The sequence below is a fragment of the Pseudopipra pipra genome, chromosome 10, assembly GCF_036250125.1.
Source record: "Pseudopipra pipra isolate bDixPip1 chromosome 10, bDixPip1.hap1, whole genome shotgun sequence".
In the NCBI taxonomy this organism is placed as follows: Eukaryota; Metazoa; Chordata; class Aves; order Passeriformes; family Pipridae; genus Pseudopipra; species Pseudopipra pipra.
The window spans coordinates 23,224,096-23,241,705 of NC_087558.1; the positions used below are offsets into that span (position 1 = coordinate 23,224,096).

Sequence of the window (17,610 nt, forward strand, 5' to 3'; positions counted from 1 at the left end):
GTCCAAAAGCAGAATGAAGTGTCTCCACGGGTATTCTTCTTTTCTCCCCGCCCCCTCCTTTTTTTTTTTTGTTTAAAGGCTCCTGTTGAGCAATAGATTTCCTGTGATTAGCTCACTTAGTGCTGATTATAGCTCACTTCCTCCCAGGGATTAGCAGAAAGCAGCTTTCTGACAAGTTTTTATTCAGATGGTGCTACCTAGCCACAGCTTCCTGCCCCATCACTAACAGCCTCTTAGTTCAGCAGATCAACAGCTTGAAATTATTTCACTGCTGCAGAAAAAAAAAAAATCACAAATCCAGCACATCTCAGACTCGTCTTCTCCATGAAAAACAAAACAAGTCTTTTAGGATGTTTATCTTTCCAACTTGAAGCACTTGGATCCACGAGATTTATTTAATCAGATCCAAAAAGGAGTTTTTTGGAACAGAATGAGACTACCTTCAGAGACTGAAAATACTTATCTCATCATTTCGACTCAGAAAATGGTGCCAAAAAAAAAAAAAAAAAAAAAACCAAAAAAAAACCAAACCCGGCAGTGGCAGACAAAGAATTACTTTCTAGCAGACTTGGCAAATGCAGTAGCAGATCTTCTGCCTGCCAAGAGAGGACTCGTGCAAAAGCACGGACCAGAGTAACCGTGAGAGAGGCCAGGAAGAGCCAGCGGGATCATCCCTTCCACCTCCAGTTATTGAAAACACGTGGGGGTGCTCCAGCACATCCCACCTCTGGAAAGACAGGCACCAACCTCCACACGGCTGCTGGAACACGTCCTTCCAGCTTCAGGGGGTCTCAGGTAAAAAGTGTTTGGTCGGTGCCAAACCTGTGAAACCCCAAGTTATTTTTATTTGGCTTTTTTCTTTTTATGGGGAGGGGAGAGGAAACTACACCGACCTAAGACGCTCCAAAGAAGCTCAGATCTCCCTAATTTAGAAGCACAAAAGAAGCTCAGATCTCCCTAATTTAGAAGCACAAAAGGTACTCGCCCTTCAAATGATGCAGTTGGGATAACAGCTAAAAAAAAAAAACCAAATAAAAAATATCTGAGCCCAACATGCGTTTCACTACGATCTACAAAGGGACAAACAGTAACCAAACCAACCACCTTGAAGTTTATAAACAGGTCAGGTCCTTCTTATCTTCCCTTTGCTGCTACGTGTGGCAGAGGAAGCACATAATACTGTGACTCTAATGAGAGTAAAGGAGAAACTCAGCCTGATTTGGCAAGATCAGACTGGATGACACACAGAACATGCTCAGCTAAATTCTTTCCAATTTGTCTTTTTCCAACCCCTTAACTTCCTTATGATTTTTGCCCAGTCATAGAAATAGAAGGGAAAAAATCAGCACAAATAAATGCTGTTTAATTGCCAAGTGATAAAGAGATTATGGGGGAAAAAAAGGAGATAAAAATCACGGTTGAGCAGAAGAAATAAAAAAAAGCAGAAAGGAAACTATCTTTAGTGCAGAAGAAGGGATAGCCTCTCCCAAACTGTAATAGATGTGCTTCCCATGGACCAAGTTACACAAGACAAATATCCTGTTCAGGGGATATTTCAAAGTGTTACTAAGGCTTCAATCCCACTGCCAAAGTCCATTACAACCTGAAGCACTTATTGACTCCTTAAGGCACTGAGCAGATGTGCAGAATCCTGCACTGAAAACAAGCAATCAGGCTGCAAAAATAACGTTTTTGAAACTAAAAGAGATCCCAGTTTTCTGAGGAAGACTGTGAATGAAACAGATATCAACAGGGAAAATCTGAGTAAGCCCAGACTAGAGACAAGATGTGCAAGAGTCCTGGTAAAAGCCCATTAGTGCATAGAAAATTTAAGCAAATTCACAGTACTTGGCTTCACTGAACACTGGGGCCACCTGTGAGTCTTGTGATTCATCTTCACTCCATCCCTTTAAACCTGCAGGGAGATCAACACCCACCTGAGCCCTCATTTCTGCTTCATAACATAAATGTGGCTCTACTGAGTTGAGGTGGCATTTTACCACCAGGAACCTCTGCTCTGTCACCTCTGAAATAGCTCAAACACCACAGGCCACAATACCAGGCGGGCCTCAGAAGCCACTTCCCAACTGCTTTTGTGTCCCATTTCCCGTAAGTTTGGCAGGAAAATTCACTTGGCAAGGCAGCTGATGACAGGAGTGCACAGAAATGAGCCAGAGGGATGAGCTGATGGACATGGGTGCCCATTCCCACCTCGCTCCCAGGCAGCCCTTGCAGGCCCACAGAGGTCTACAGAGTGTGGTGGAGGAGGAATTAAACCAAGAGGGATCCATGGGATCCATTCCCACCCTCTGCTGCGGGGCTGGGGAGTTGCCGCCTACCAGCTGAATTCAGTTCCAGTTTATACAGCCCACAGCCAAGAGTTTTCCTTCAAGGAACCACTGTGCTAAGATGCATAATGATAACACAAGGTGTTTGAACCAGCCTGTTCAGTGCTCAACCAGGAAATTATCCCTGCTCTGCCTCCTGAAAATCCTGAGTCAACCAAAGGCAGACGAGGCAGCCGGCGTCGGGCACAGCACATGCAAATCCAGGGTTCAAGGTGTTTGTGCTTACTCATATTTCACCACCTAGCAGGCACTTTTCAGCCTTTATTTTCACCAGCTGAGGTTTTCTAAAGATTAAAGGAGAATGGGGAAAAGGGCAAGCAGGGAAAGTTTACAAGAAAATAATAGGAAAAAAATAAGTCTGCCTCTCATTGCTGAGATTCTCTCTTAATTAAAGCTGACATTTACAGGCAGGGAGGGACCACACATTCCAGAGCAAAAGTTATTTGAAAAAAGGCTGCCCTGCACGAGGTACCTGTACAACTTGGTGCACTTCTGTATTAACAACATCATTCACAGCTGTTTAACCTGGAGATTCACCACCCAGCAGAGCAGTGACACAGCTCTAAAAGCATCATCAGGCTGCTGGTGGTGTGCAGAAGGATCATCAGTATCCCTATCAGGGAAAGAAACCTTTTGTAACCTTTTTTATTAACTTCTGGAAATCCTACTGTGCAATGGTAAAACAAGGTTGTGGCTTCTCCCCCCCCCCCCTTTCTAATCCAGGTTAGGAGTAACTGGAAGGAGAAGAGGTCACAAAGTGTGTATGAGGATGGCAAAACCAGGAAGAATCCAAGGTTAAGGGATCTGTCACTCCCTCATCACACTGGTAGAGCTAACAGCTATGGGAAAAAAGGAATAATAAGGGAAAAGACAAAGGGAAAAGATGAAATGTCTCCCTCCAAAAGAGCCCTTTTTTCACAGGCATTCAGAATAGAGCTCTTTGTTTCTCTCTAGTGGCTGCCCAAGGCTTGCTTCAACTGCAGTTAGTGCAGCTTGGCAAAACAGCCCTGGGGGCCAAACCCCCAACTCTTATTACATTGCCAGCCTGCCATGAAAGGAAACGCCACAGTGGGAAATTCTGCCTCTTCCCAGTCAGTTTTCCCAGACACAGTGCACACCAGCACAGCTCTGCCACCCGGACAGCACGGCCACTTGGAAGGGTTTGCCAAAACCCCTGCGTGACCCAAGCTCAAGAACTCTCCATCTTCATACCCACACTGGACATAAATTCAGCCAGATCGAGCAAAGGCTGCAAGAAATCAAATGCAGGACCTGTAAATACCAAAAGCACTTGGGCATGGCAACAGGTCTTTCGAAAACAACCCCCCCAGCCTGAGGTGGCTTGGGTGGACATGGCTCATGTCCCATTCTAGCAGCACCACACAGAAACCACAGATCATTTCTCCTGGGAGAGTTACATTCCATTTGTGCCTTGACAGTCTACACTGACTTCTTCAAACACTCAGACTCCTACAAGAGAAGAGCTCCCTGCAGCATCCCACTTCTGCACTGCTGAGAGCTGGGAAAGTTGTCCATGGAAGTGACCATAAAGTTCATCCAGTCCCACCCCCTGCCATGGGCAGGGACACCTTCCACTAGCCCAGGTTGCTCCAAGCCCCGTCCAACCTGGCCTTGGACACTTCCAGGGTGGGGCAGCCACAGCTTCTCTGGGCAACCTGTGCCAGGGCCTCCCCACCCTCACAGGGAGGAATATCTTCCTAACATTTCATCTAAATATCTCCTCTCTTAGTTTAAAACCATTCCTCCTTGTCCTCTCACTATCTGCCCATGTAAAAAGTTGCTCTCCCTCTTTTTATAAACCCCCTTTAGGCACTGGAAGGGGCTCCAAGGTCTCCCTGGAGGCTTTTCTTCTCCAGGCTGAACACCCCCAGCTCTCCCAGCCTGGCTCCAGAGCTGAGGGGCTCCAGCCCTTGGAGCATCTCCATGGCCTCCTCTGGACTTCAGCAGGTCCACATGTTTCTTCTGCTGAGGACTCCAGAGCGGGATGCAATATTCCCAGTGGGGTCTTTTAATTACTTAATGAGAAAGCAACACACTCAGGAGGGGTTACCCCAATGTTTCACTACCAACAGCAGCTCAGTTCTGTGGGATGAAATCAGATCTTTAGTAAAACACTCCCAAGAGCTCCACAATAAAACCTCACACTTCAGCCACAGCGCTGGCACAAGTGCTTCAAGGTTGTCACATTCAGAGGGAACTCCATTACACAGCTGAGGTTTCAAGTTTTACAGGTTCTGTACACACAGACAAGTGACTATTTTATTTTTTCCTGGCATATTTAACTCTGTTAGGAGGGGTGAAGCACCCAGATGGGCACACAACCAACTCTGCAGCCACTGCACAGCACCACAGGCAAACCCTTCCCCACTATTTCAAGGCACAATGAACAGAACAAAAAAGCACACCCGCAGCTGCCACAACTCAAATCAGCCCAAACACTCCCCTACAGTTCTGGACATTAGACCTGCATTCACCAACAGAAAACAAAAAAACCTGTAATACTACTTTCCTTTAAAAAAAAAGAAGAGAAAAGTGAGCAAGGGAAAGGGTCTCTGTAAATCACTCGCCCCTGTTCACACTCCAGTGCTCCTGCTGGGACACTGCCCTGGTTTTCCTTGTGTGCTGTTACAGATTTTCTACTTTAAAATTACTTGCACACATACAAGCCACATACTCATGTACAGCCTAATGCAGCAGTTCCCTGAAATTTGGGCAAATGTTCTTGTATTTCTTTCAGGGAGCCTGAGCACTCATTTGAATGCTGGAAATGACAATTTGCATTCAAAACACTGGCTGCCAGAATGAGTTTTTAACCTAATTTTCTAATTTTAGGGGTTTTTTAAAGTTATTCCTAGTGAAACCACTTCTCAATCAAACAGCTTTTTATCTAAAATACTGTTAAAACAAACCCAAAGCAACCAGAAATGGAGGACAGGCTACAAATCAAATTATATTAAGCAGCCAAAAAAGCACGGAACTGTATCGTAATTCAAAAAATATAAATAATTTTTATGCTGATGTGGAAATTATTTTTTTTGCCAAGCCTACAGGAGAACTACAGGAACCAGTAAGTAGGGAAAAAATAAATATGAAAAGCCCCAACCTCTTCTGTGTCAGTACTACCCCATATGCTTCTTACTATTCATAAATCAAATGTATGATAAAAATACCCAAAATATGTAAAGGAAAGTGCAATGACTTAAATACCATCTGTGAGTGATTAAATTCATCAGATTTTCAATGTGATTTCATATATCCCACCAATATTGACACACTTTGAGGGAGTTACTATCCACGACTGTTTATACAGGATGCTGCAGTACCAGGGCCACAAAAAATTGATTTTACAGCTCAAGAATGAAATACTTTTTAAAACATAAAAATACAGACTGAAGAACACCATTACCAAATGAATAGACAAAAGGCCTGTGAAAATTACAGCCCCACAGGACAACCAGCACCCTGGGAAGCTGAAGAGCTTCCAAAGGAAGCTGTCAAGTTAAAATAATATTGAAACAGTTGACAAAACATAATATCAAACCTATAAAGCTGCGAAAGACTTTAAAAAAACCCCACTTATTGTTGTACAAATTCTGAGTTTAACAAAGAAGCATATGTGCCTGTTCAATACACAATGAGTGACATTCCTATGGGCAGAACAGTAAGATTTCAGTGATATCTTAACAGAGCAAGAATAAAGCTTCAGAAAATGCATTTTTGTGAGGCTCAGGCATTTTACACATGAAAAGGATGCAGTTCTCAGACCTAGTTCTACCTTATTATCTTGCCTCAATAACAGTTGTGCAATCATAAAGCAGCTGAAGATGTTTGTGAGGATGAGACTGAACTCACACAAAACAGACTTCAAAGACTTACCTCCTACAAAACACAAACTCACCCATGACATGGAGGATTCCACCCATGAGGTCCTCACACACACATCCCACCCCAACAGAAAAGTAAAGCTACTTATTTCAGTAGAAATAAGAGAGATCCCACTTATCTGAGGGGTCTAATTCCATTGCAAGGGATGCAATAAATAATTACGAAAAACATCAGACATTGCTCTTGCTGTGCCATCAACACATGAGCTGCAGACAAATCACAGCAGTGCCTTCATGTTCAGCACCAGCTGAGCCCTCATCACAGGAGGGTGAAGGATGTATCAGGCAGGGAACACCAATAACCTATTCTTTCATCCAGAGGTTCAGGAGACAGCAGACCAAGCAAGTCCTGGGCCTCCTCCCAGCTCCAAAAAGCCATTTAATAGAGTCCTTACACTAAAGCTGACATTTATCAAGAAGAGATGACACACATTGACAACCTGACCCAGCACAACACTTCTATGCTTTCCAAATCTTCCTCTTTTTAATTCACAATACTATTGGCTGCTACCAGCAAGGGTGAACACACAAACGAGGACATAAAACATTATTGTTGCAACAAATGAGCATGGAAGACTTACAGATTCTGTGATTATGAAAACTCAGTTCTCTTAATTAAAAAAAAAAAAATCCTCCTCTTATGAAATTTATTTTAGCCAGGGAAGAAGCTAACCTTAACATCACACCTCCAGAAGTGGTCAGCTTTCCAAGAGTTTGTCATCCAAGGGAAAATTTTCTCAGGTCCTTCCAATTGTTAAGAAAACAGGAAGCGAATTTCAGTAAGCCATTTCCACAGAGCAAAACAGAGATAAAAATCTCTATTAAACCTGGCAACAGAGAGAGCCCACAGAATATCAGTTTGAGCAGCCACTTGCCACCAGCCTGTCCCCACACTGCTCACTGGGGAATGGCCCGTTGTCCACTGCACATCAGCCAGGTTGCCCAGAGAAGCTGTGGCTGCCCAATCCCTGGAAGTGTCCAAGGTCAGGTTGGACAGGGCTTGGAGCAACCTGGGATAGTGGAAGGTGTCCCTGCCCATGGCAGGGGGTGGGACTGGATGAGCTTTAAGGTCCCTCCCAACCCAACCCATCCCACGGTTCTGTGACCAGGTGTGTGCGAGCGCAGAGCCAGCGAGTAAGAAACCAGAAGGAAAGCACTGACGATACCCACACCTTGTTTAGGAAATGGACAATAAAGACAATAAAGAGGAATACTGACAAGTTATTTGACAAAACCTTTCAGGGTCAGGCAGAGAAAGTGGCTTCAGCAGCACAGGAAACACAGTCACTCTGTTAACCAGAGCGACGTGGAACAAAAACCACATCTAGTTCCAATCTTGACCAAGGTCCCTGAAACAAAGAGATTGCTCCAGTTCAGATGCAGTTTTAAATTTAGAAAGCTGCCTCCCTCACTTTGGTCCATGGGCTTTGGAAGTGCTGAGGAAGTAAATTAGAACCACCACCAGTCCCTTTGCCAAGTAAGACCTGGGAGAAAAGTGCTGCCAAAGACTCACTGCCAAAGATTTTCCATCCCATGGTAAGGAAGATCTCCAAGGAGCCATGCTAAAAGTATTACAAGATAAAATTCAATACCAACCACGTGTCTGACAAGTATATCTTAGCAGCAATGAGGGAGCAGGGGAAAAAAAATCATTTAAATTCTGACAGTGCTAATAAAAAATTTGTTTTTTCTTGACAAAAAAAGTCATCACCACCACAAATTAAACCAAATTAAAAATCATTTCATCTGGGTATTTTCACTTATCCTTCATTCTTTCCATTTATTCCCCAACCCTTCTTTCTAATTTTTTTTCTTAAAGACACTAAAACTTTATTACCTGAGATGCTCCAAGCTCTAGTCAGATTGCTGTGGATTTATAGATTTACCAGGTGCCTTAACTTCTTCCACAGTAAAACTCCATCCAGGTTTACTAAGCCTGAGTACATTTCCTTGTGCTGCAAAAAGACTTTCCAGCGTGCACACAACAAGCCAAGGAGGATGAGAATTACACCTCTCAAAGTCAAATATTTTACAATGGAATAATTATTAATAAGTAAGAAAATAAAAGACATCACAACCACATGCTGAAACACATTGCCCTGCTTGTGAAGAAACCATCCAAAGCAGTTGTACTGAGCCATCTTGAATTTTTATTTTGCATTTCCAGCAACTACCTGGAAAAATAATCCTCACTGAAAAATCTCAACACAGATTCACTCTAAAAAAAAAAAATATATATATATATAAAAATATATATAAAATAGGTCCAGAAGGGCTGGAAAGGAAAAGTAGTAGTCACAAAAGAAGTGAGTTCCCAGCACTGCCAACACATATTTTGGGAACTGCAAAACAGCCTCATCCCAAAAATCAAGAGGTACTTGCCTGAATTTCCTGGCTGCAGCAGTCAGGACCTTCTTTACCACAAAGAATTATTTCCTAAGCTTGGACACTGGTATCAAAGAGCCTTAGCATGTTGGCATCAAATTAAAATGAACCGTCCTTGTTGCTAAATAGCTTTGAAAATCCCGGATCTCACTTGTCTCCTTGTTCCACTCAGGGGTGAGAGCAGAAAATATTTCACACTTGGTGATAATGCCCCAGCTCTGACAAATCAAAGACTTCACATCATTTATTTTTGTAAGAGTGACAGCTGGCACTTCACACATTGGAAATAAAAGGCTTTTTCAAAGTAAAAAAAAATCATTTCACAGCATTAGAAACGTGTTTGCTGTGCCACAGAAAACGAGGGCAGCATTTTCTGAGGAGATCCTGTTCAGTTCTGTGTTTGATCTGAAGTCACATTCCATGAAAAAGGCAGAAGGAGCAGAAAGCCAGACTGAGAACTCTCCGGCTTTTCCAGACCATTAGTGTCAGATCACTCAGCAAAATTCCCAAGCCAAGTTTAACATCAGGAATTCCCTTTCCAGCAGTTTAGTTCCTGACAGATCCCCACACGCAGGGATGTCACAGATTGGGGCTGGCAGGAACCCAAAACCCCTGCTCTGGGGCCAGGGGAGAGCCAGACCCTCTCCCTGTGCCCCTGCACCCCAAACTGGGGCTGGTGCCCCTTGCTCAGGTGGCAAAACAATCCTCCACCCTGTGGTCAGTATTTCTGTCCAAATTAGGGCCAGCAGGTGGATTTAGCGTCCGGGTAAAATCCCAAGCACTCAGCTGATTTAACATTAGTATAAAAAGTTTACCTTTTCAGTGATGTTTCTGAATTTTAAAAGTTGCTCACTTCCAAACATTCACATAACTTGTTAAACAACTATTTTTTTACACCCTAAAGCAGATAATTCATGAGCTGAAGTGCACTTTCAATTCAGCCCCTTTCAGTGAGCTCCTTACACAAGAATCTGCCCAGCCAGCTCCTGCCTGAAGCCCAAATCCCCAGATCCCTTTAAAACAGGATGGCCTTTTGCTGTAGACAGGCTTAGGGGAAAGATTTTCATTCCTCCAGGTTCTCACTTTACTGGAGGAGACCTTTCCAAGACAAAATGGGTTAAATATTCAAAGGTGATTTTAAACAGCATCTTCCAGGGACAGCTTTTCCTTGCTCTGTCCAGGAGATACCTCTGCTAGTTAAAGCAGTTCTAAAATGACTGTAAATGAAAAACAAATGCAACAAAGAGTAGAAAGTATCACATTAGTTTCTAAAATGAACCCCATGCCATCAGATAACTCTAATTTCACTCATTAAAGGAGTTATGGGAAAGGCTTCATGTGCTGACAGTTTAACTCCTGTGGGTACACACCGAGTCAAACATCCACCACCTAAAAAGGAAGGAGAAAACTTTAGGGGAAAAAAAAAGTAGAAGCTGAATTGGAAAGACTTTTTAATGCATTTCCATTCCCAAATACACCTGCCAGCTGCCCTCATTGCTTCACATGATGTTAAATCCTTTCTTAACACTGAACACCACTTAAGTCACACTCACTGCAGCCTCAACACGCTGGCTCCTTCCTACAGCTGCTGATGTTTTAAATGAAACTGTAGAATTAGAAATAATTAAACCTGCCTTGTCAAAAGAACTCCTTTAAAGACAAATTTTGCTAATTGCCAGAGAGAAGAGCCCTGACCAAAGATTCAAATATCACTGAACTTTGGGCATTGCCAGAGCTACACCAACACAAGAGTTCAGACCCTTTGGGAAACAACAACCTATCCATTATACAAAGCCCCCAATATTTTCTAGGAATCTTAAAATTACTGTATTTCCTAGTAAGGTGGGCTCATCGAACAGTTCTAAGCACCAGTACATTCATTAGCAGCTGAAGACTTTTAAAAGCGTTTCAAAATTTACAAACAGAAATCAGACACATCAATTTGAGAATTTCAAAATCCACTTGCTTTGCCTGAAGGAAAAGAGCTGCCTCACTAATTCCTGAAGCTTTTCAATGTACTACAACCTTTAGAAAGCACGAGGAATTCCTTTTGTGAATTCATGGTGTGTCCGATCAAAATTTATCTCAACAGAAAAACTGAAACCCTTCTCAATTTTAAGGCATTTTCCTAACACATCCCTGCCTGCCAGGTGAGACATTTTCAAAGCCTGGTTAATCCCCACTCCCAGCTGAGAAAATAAAAAGAAGCTGAGAAAACAGAGAGAATGATCCACTTACAAAAACTGGCAAGTCAGAGAATTAGGACCAAAACCGGCATTTCCAGCTCTCAGTGACAGACAGTGATCACTGCATCAGTCAAAATACAAACACTGAAGTGTGTATTTTCACATTAAAGGAAATAATTTTACCAGCTTTAGGTAAAACCATGGTCTGAGCTCTCAAAAACCTTGAGCACTGAAGTGAGGCTCGAGCATTAACACTGAGCTCCATCTGCTCCTCACATCCCTGGTAGGTCACGAGGAGATCTCTTCTTCTCACCTGAAAACATCTACTACCTTTTACCACCTGTATTTAAATGCAAATAAGAGCTTTCCAAAGTCTTAGCAAGCCCAAGACACAGTAATTCCAAACAGGAAAGCCCAAGAGTCCTTAGGCCTTCGGGGAACACTGCAGTGTTTCCTTGCTAAAATGAAACTGCCCTCAAAACCCTGCCCTGCCCAAGGGTTCCTTGTCCTTTGCCCCCAGGTGAGCGCCCTGGACTCCTTCCCTCTCCCCCACCTCCTCCTGAAGGCTGGCAGGAGATGGAGCCTCCTCCACGGTGCTTCCCTGGTCAGACTGACCTTGCCAGGAGGCAGAATCAATCCAGCTCTGCATCCAGTGGACTTTATCGTTCCCAAGAGCCAACCTGGCAGCCCAGCCTGGCACCCAAGGGATTGGTTATCTCTGGAAGTGCTGCCCTTGGGAGGGCGAGTGGGAGCCTCGGCGCTGGCACCTGACGAGGTTCAGTCCCTGGCACTGCCATGGCAGGGACAAAAACCCCTCCAGGAGGACACTGTGCAACTACAAAGAGCCCTCAGAGTCTGGGGCCAGACAATCACATTTGATAAGGATTTAGGTGCCTGCTTGGAAAACTGAAAATGGAGCTCGGTGCAGCCTTCCTGAATCAATCCCAGCCCAAAAGAGAGCCCTCACTTTGACAGGGCAGAGCAGGGTGATCGCAGCAACCACCTTCCCAGGGAAAGAAGGGAAAGCTCCACAACCACCTTGTTTGGCCTTTTCCCAACTGCCAGCAGCAATATGTTCATCAGGATGTCAATCCCTGCAGCCTGGCTGCTGAAGTCCTCTCCTTCCCCTTGCTCTCCCCACCACCAGCCCTCCGCCACCATCTCCTCGTGGATGCTTTGGAGACTCAGCTCCATTCCAAAGCCCTGTCCCAGGACTGGAAATTCTGCTGGTGCCATCCCTGGGCCCTCCAGAGCAGTGCCTTTAACTCAGGGTTGTTTGCAGAACAAAGAGCTGCTTCTCTGTTGTGCCGGCCACGTCAGAAAACGTGTGTGTTGTGAGGAATGAGAAAATACTGGCACAGACCTCCTAATGCAGGAAACAGATAAAAGGGGAAAAAACCCAAACAAAACCACCCCAAGACAGATGTAAGAGCTCTGAAACTGAATTATCTTATTAATAACACACAGACCTAGACTGGGGTCCCTACGGCTTTTCCTTATCACAAGAGCAAAATCTGCAGCACCAATCAAAACCCTCAATTCCAAAGTTATTTCAAAACCAAAGGTGCTTGAATAACTCTCCCTTTTAAACACAACCAAAATGCTGACAAACAACACAAGTACACATGGGATTTTAAAAGGATATTATTTTAAAATAACCCCAAGACTGGAGTTGCCATACATGGTCCCAGCATCCACCCACCCACCCACTCCGGCATCCAGCCCAGAGAGGGAGCACGAGCAGGTGCCTCCAAGAGGAAACTCCCCCAGTTGGCCAAAGGTCCAAGTTGTATCCCAGTACAAATTTCATCCTAGTAAATCAACCTCTGACGAGCTGCTGCACAGCAGAGCACAGGCCTTGGATGCTGCATGGTGTTAAAAAGTGCTAAGTGCCCAGACAGAGCCATTATTCCACAGCTAAGAGCTTGATACTGCTAACAACCATGTCCGTGCAAAGATGAGCCAAATTCCACACACAACGTAGATAACACAGAAGATTCGAGTAATTCTCCTTCAAGCACTTCTGTTCTGGCCTCAAGAACTGCAATATCCACCCAGTGAACTTTGGAGTGAGGCTTTTCCTGCCTCTAGAACATTACCCAGTGCACTTTGTTTGAAGTGCTCCTATTAGCTCAAAGATTCCACTCAAAAACTCATAACATTTTTGCATTTTTATAATTCTACTTTGCTTCCACTTTATTTCAGTCTGTAATAATGAACCAGTTCTCTGGTGTAACATATTTTTTAACCTGCCTCCACAATATCCCTATGAGTTTAATTACCTTCATCTCCAAAATGAAGAAACTGAAGCACTGAGTAGCAAGTCCCTGTTTTTTTAGGGAGATGCCGCTCCAGGACTCACACTGTGAGGACACTCCAGCTGCAAAGCAAATCCCAGACTTTCTCTAAAGCAGGCCCTATTTTTCAGGTATAAAACCCACCAAAAAAACAGGCAGAAACCCAAAGAAAGACAGAAATAAGATGATAAAACCCTCACAGTATACCATGTTTGAATCGCCCCTAACATAGCTATTAGTGTAGGGCTTCCAAAATAATGATTGTATAATATATCCAGACACTGGCCATAAGGCAGCACGTGAACTGGTTTATTTTGGCTACAGCAAAGCACAGCACAGCTCCTCGAAAGCAGCTGATGAACCCTCTGCTCCCAAATCAGCCTTTAGGCAGTTGCCACATGGACCAGGCTAAATCCAACCTTACCCTCCCTGCTCTCCATTACCATTAACCTACTAAAAGCAGGTTGAAATGGGATATTGGAAAGAAATTCTTCCCTGTGAGGGTGGGGAGGTCCTGGCACAGGTTGCCCAGAGAAGCTGTGGCTGCCTCATCCCTGGAAGTGTCCAAGGCCAGGCTGGACAGGGCTTGGAGCAACCTGGGATAGTGGGAGGTGTCCCTGCCCATGGCAGAGGGTGGGATGGGATGATCCCTAATGTACCTTCCAACCCAAACCATCCTGGGATTCTGTGATTCTAAACCACCCTGCGGGGCTTTGACGGGATAAATACAAACAGCGGCGACAAAAACAGCGGAAGGAGGAAACCCCGGCAGGCTCGGGGACCAGGAGCAGGGATTACCCGGGATGGGGAGCGGGAGCTCGGGGCGGCCCGCGGGCACTGACAGCGGCCGCGCACGGCCCGGTGCCGGGATCTCGGCAGTAACTCACCCCGGCAGCTGTGACACCCCCGCTCCCCGCCGGGACGGAGGAGCTCTCCCGTCTCCCCAGGGCCCCGCGCCCGGGGCCGCGCTGGGGGCGGGGGCCGCCGGGCCCGCAGGAAGCGGGGCCGGGCCGCGGATCCGCACAGCCGGGGCGGGCGGGGGCGGCGGGGCCGGGCCCGGCGGGGCGGGGGGCGAGTGCGGCGAGAAGAAGGGAGGAAGGGAGGGACGGAGGAGCAGGGAGGGAGCGGGGACAGGGCCGCGCCCCGAGAGATCCCCACCGCGGGCCCGGCCCGGCCGCACAAAGGGCAGGGGGCGCGGCCGGCAGGTGTGAGCGCACTCACCGGGTGGGCCGGCGCCGCCACCTCGGCGGACGGACGGACGGACGGGCTGGACGGGGCTGAGCGCGGCGGCGGGACCGGGACCCGGCGGGGCGGCGGCGGCGGGGCCGGAGGGGAAGCGGAACCGCCGCGCGTGGCCACAGCCCGCGGGGGCGGGCAGGGGCGGGGCACCGCCGGCAGGGCACCGCCTGCCGGAAGCCGGAAGTGGGCTCGCCGCGTGGCATAATGGGAGTTGTAGTACCCCTCGCTGATGGGAAATGTGTTTTATATCTGTAGATATTATACATTATTTTTATATATGTTTATCTATATAATATTATATTTCTCTGGGCCACAGCCAGAGAAAAATAAAACTGTCTAACAGCCCTAAAAGAATAAATGTGTTATATATATATATATGCACACACATATATATGTTATACATATATGGGGTATATATATATAATGTTACATATATAAAGTATATACATAAATGTATATAGATTTTATATCTGTTATATATTATATATTTTATGTTACATATACATTATAAATTATCAATATTAAATGTTAAATATAATATGCATATAATAAATGTTATGTATATAACATTTCTAGATAACATTTATACATCTTTATGCTAGATTATATAGATTACATAATATATAATATATATTATATATCGTAGATTTTTATTTATTATATTTACATAGATTTTAATGTTATATATATAACATATTTTTCCTAGAGGCTTTGCCCCCTGCAGCTGGATATTGCCCACAGCCAGAGGAGAATAAAAGAGCCCAGCAGCCTACAAAAAGAATAAAGGTTATATATATATAAATCGTTATAAATCTATATCAATAGATATAAATTTTACATATATAACGTTTATTATATGTAATATATTTTATATTTAACATTTTTGTAGGTAACATACTATATAATGTACATTTTACATAATATATAATATAATACATAGTATATATTATATATAGAACATCTATATAAACATATATGTTATGTATATGTAAATATATAGAATTTATATATAGGTATATAATTTATATATTTTATATATATAATATATAAAAATATATATTTATATGTATAATTTATAACAAATTATTTACATATATAACACATTTATTCTTTTTCTAGGCTGTTGGGCTCTTTTATTCTCCTCTGGCTGTGGGCAATATCCAGCTGCAGGGGGGCAAAGCCAGCAGCCCTAAAGAAACCAGCATCAGACCACTCCTGAACTGGCTCTTCTTCACCCCTCACTTCTGTCTTGGGGCGTTTAAATTAGAGTTTATTTCCTCAGTGCTTCATTTTGTGAGGAAAACAGGTTTGGCTGAGCAAGGGGCTTCGTGCTGTGTTTGGGCATGTCCTCAAGGTCTGTCCCTGGTCATGGGGTAAAGCCCACTCTGCCACCAAGGTGCCTCATGCAATCATGGGATGGTTTGGGTTGGAAGGGACCTTAAATGCCGTCTCATTCCACCCCCTGCCACGGACAGGGACACCTCCCACTAGCCCAGGTTGCTCCAAGCCCCATCCAACGTGGCCTTGGACACTTCCAGGGATGGGGCAGCCACAGCTTCTCTGGGCAAAACCTGTGCCTGTTCCTCCTCTGTGCTGTGCTTGCTCCTCCTGTTGCCCTGGAAGGGTCTCATTTTGTATCCCCAGCTGATCACAAACTAACCTTTCTCCCACCAACTTCTCAGGTCCCTCTCACAGCCCACCTGGCTCAGGGTTCAGTGGCAGCAGCAGGACACAGAGAAGCTCTCTGTGGTGTCTCTTCCCACCATCAGCAACCCAAGCCCCCACTCAGATGTGCAGCTTCCAAGAAATCCAGTGGTAACACAGCTGAGAAAGCAATGGATGGGCCCTAAATTCCTGTGAGCCGTTTAATCTTCCACATGACTTCCCCAAGCTGCCCTGCAGCCTGGACTTCACCTCCTCTGTCAGTCCTGGTTTGAAGCAAGGTCTGGTTTTCCTCTCAGAAGGAGCAGGATACACACCAGGCAGCTTCTCCTCACATGGGTCTTGGGGGAAAGATCCACAAACACCTCAAACCTCCACATCAGGCTCCCCAGCCTGTGCTCCCAGCCAACACGTGCTGGCTGTCTGCTCCCTCACTCTGAACTACTGCAGAGCTGGTGGTCACAGCACACTTGCCCCCACAGACCTGCCATATTTCAGCCCATTTTCCAGGAGCAGTATTCCAGAGTGACCCCACTGTTGGCTCTGAGCCTTCCCCCTGCGGGCACGGCCGTCATCTTTGCTCCTCTTTCCGTGTACATTACTTTCCCCTTCTGACTCAGCTCCATATGTGATCCTCCCAGGATCAATTAGCTTTTGCTAATTCACTCTGCATCATCTCTGGAGAAACCACAGCGGGTTTGTGACTTCACCCTTCCCTCAGCTCTGCTTCCCATCCCCAGGAGGCACCTCACCCTCCGTGCTGCCTCTGCCTGGTACCCCCCATCCCTCTCAGCTCCTGCTTCCTTTGCAGAATCCTGACCCCCCTCCCGTCCTTCTGCCTCCCTCCCCAGGTACAGCTTTTTTTACAAACTAGGAGGGTTTTTTCTTGGTTGGTTTTTTTTTGTTATACCCATTAATTTGTATTCAGAAAGCCTTAACTCCCAACATGGCCTCTAACACTCCATCCCCTTTTCTTTCCCCGCTCTGATTCGGTCTTTAGACATGTTAATGATGGAAGCGTTTGTGTCCAACGTTGTATTGGTGTTTTCTTGCCAGGAACACCTCATTTTTATCTCCAAAACTGCCAGAATTTTTGCACAGGCATTACAGATCATCTTCTGGTGTCTTGGTGATCCACGTAGGCCTGGCAGCTGCATCCTCCTGCAATGGCACACCTGGGGACACCTGCTAAATTCTGTGCTGGTCTAACAGTAGCAGTTTCTGCTCTGAGAGGGAGTCTAACTGGCAAATTCCTTTGTACTTAACCCTAGTATGGTTATTAGATTTATTTACACCTTTTAAAGAAAAACCTATCTGCTATACTTATTAGGCAAATGCTGTGGATTTAAAAACAGCAAATATCTGCTGTAACAAAAAGCATTCCTTGAGAAGCTCTGCCACTCCTCTCATATTTTACTTTAATCAGAATCTATTACTCAAGTGCAGCTGAAAAGCTGATTGATGGGAATCTTGACATGTATTTTACTTACATGTATTTTTGCCCCTTGCAATATTTTTTCTCATTTGTTCAAAAGATGAGAGAGTAGGTTTAGATTGAATGTTAGAAGGAAGTTCTTCCCTGTGAGGG

The 17,610-nt window shown here is 45.0% G+C and overlaps 1 protein-coding gene and 1 long non-coding RNA gene across 2 annotated transcripts in view; one reads left to right on the forward strand and one right to left on the reverse strand.

Annotated features, from left to right (window-relative positions):
- The window catches only part of PAK2 (p21 (RAC1) activated kinase 2), a 42,909-nt gene extending 28,410 nt beyond the window's left edge, over positions 1 to 14,499 (reverse strand). The window contains exon 1 of the mRNA XM_064666788.1: positions 14,343 to 14,499. The gene's annotated coding sequence lies outside the window, so the exon portion shown is untranslated. The remainder of the gene's footprint in view (positions 1 to 14,342) is intronic.
- Positions 1 to 17,610, forward strand: part of LOC135419882 (uncharacterized) — a 163,534-nt gene that overhangs the window by 55,028 nt on the left and 90,896 nt on the right. The gene's annotated exons all lie outside the window — the stretch shown is intronic.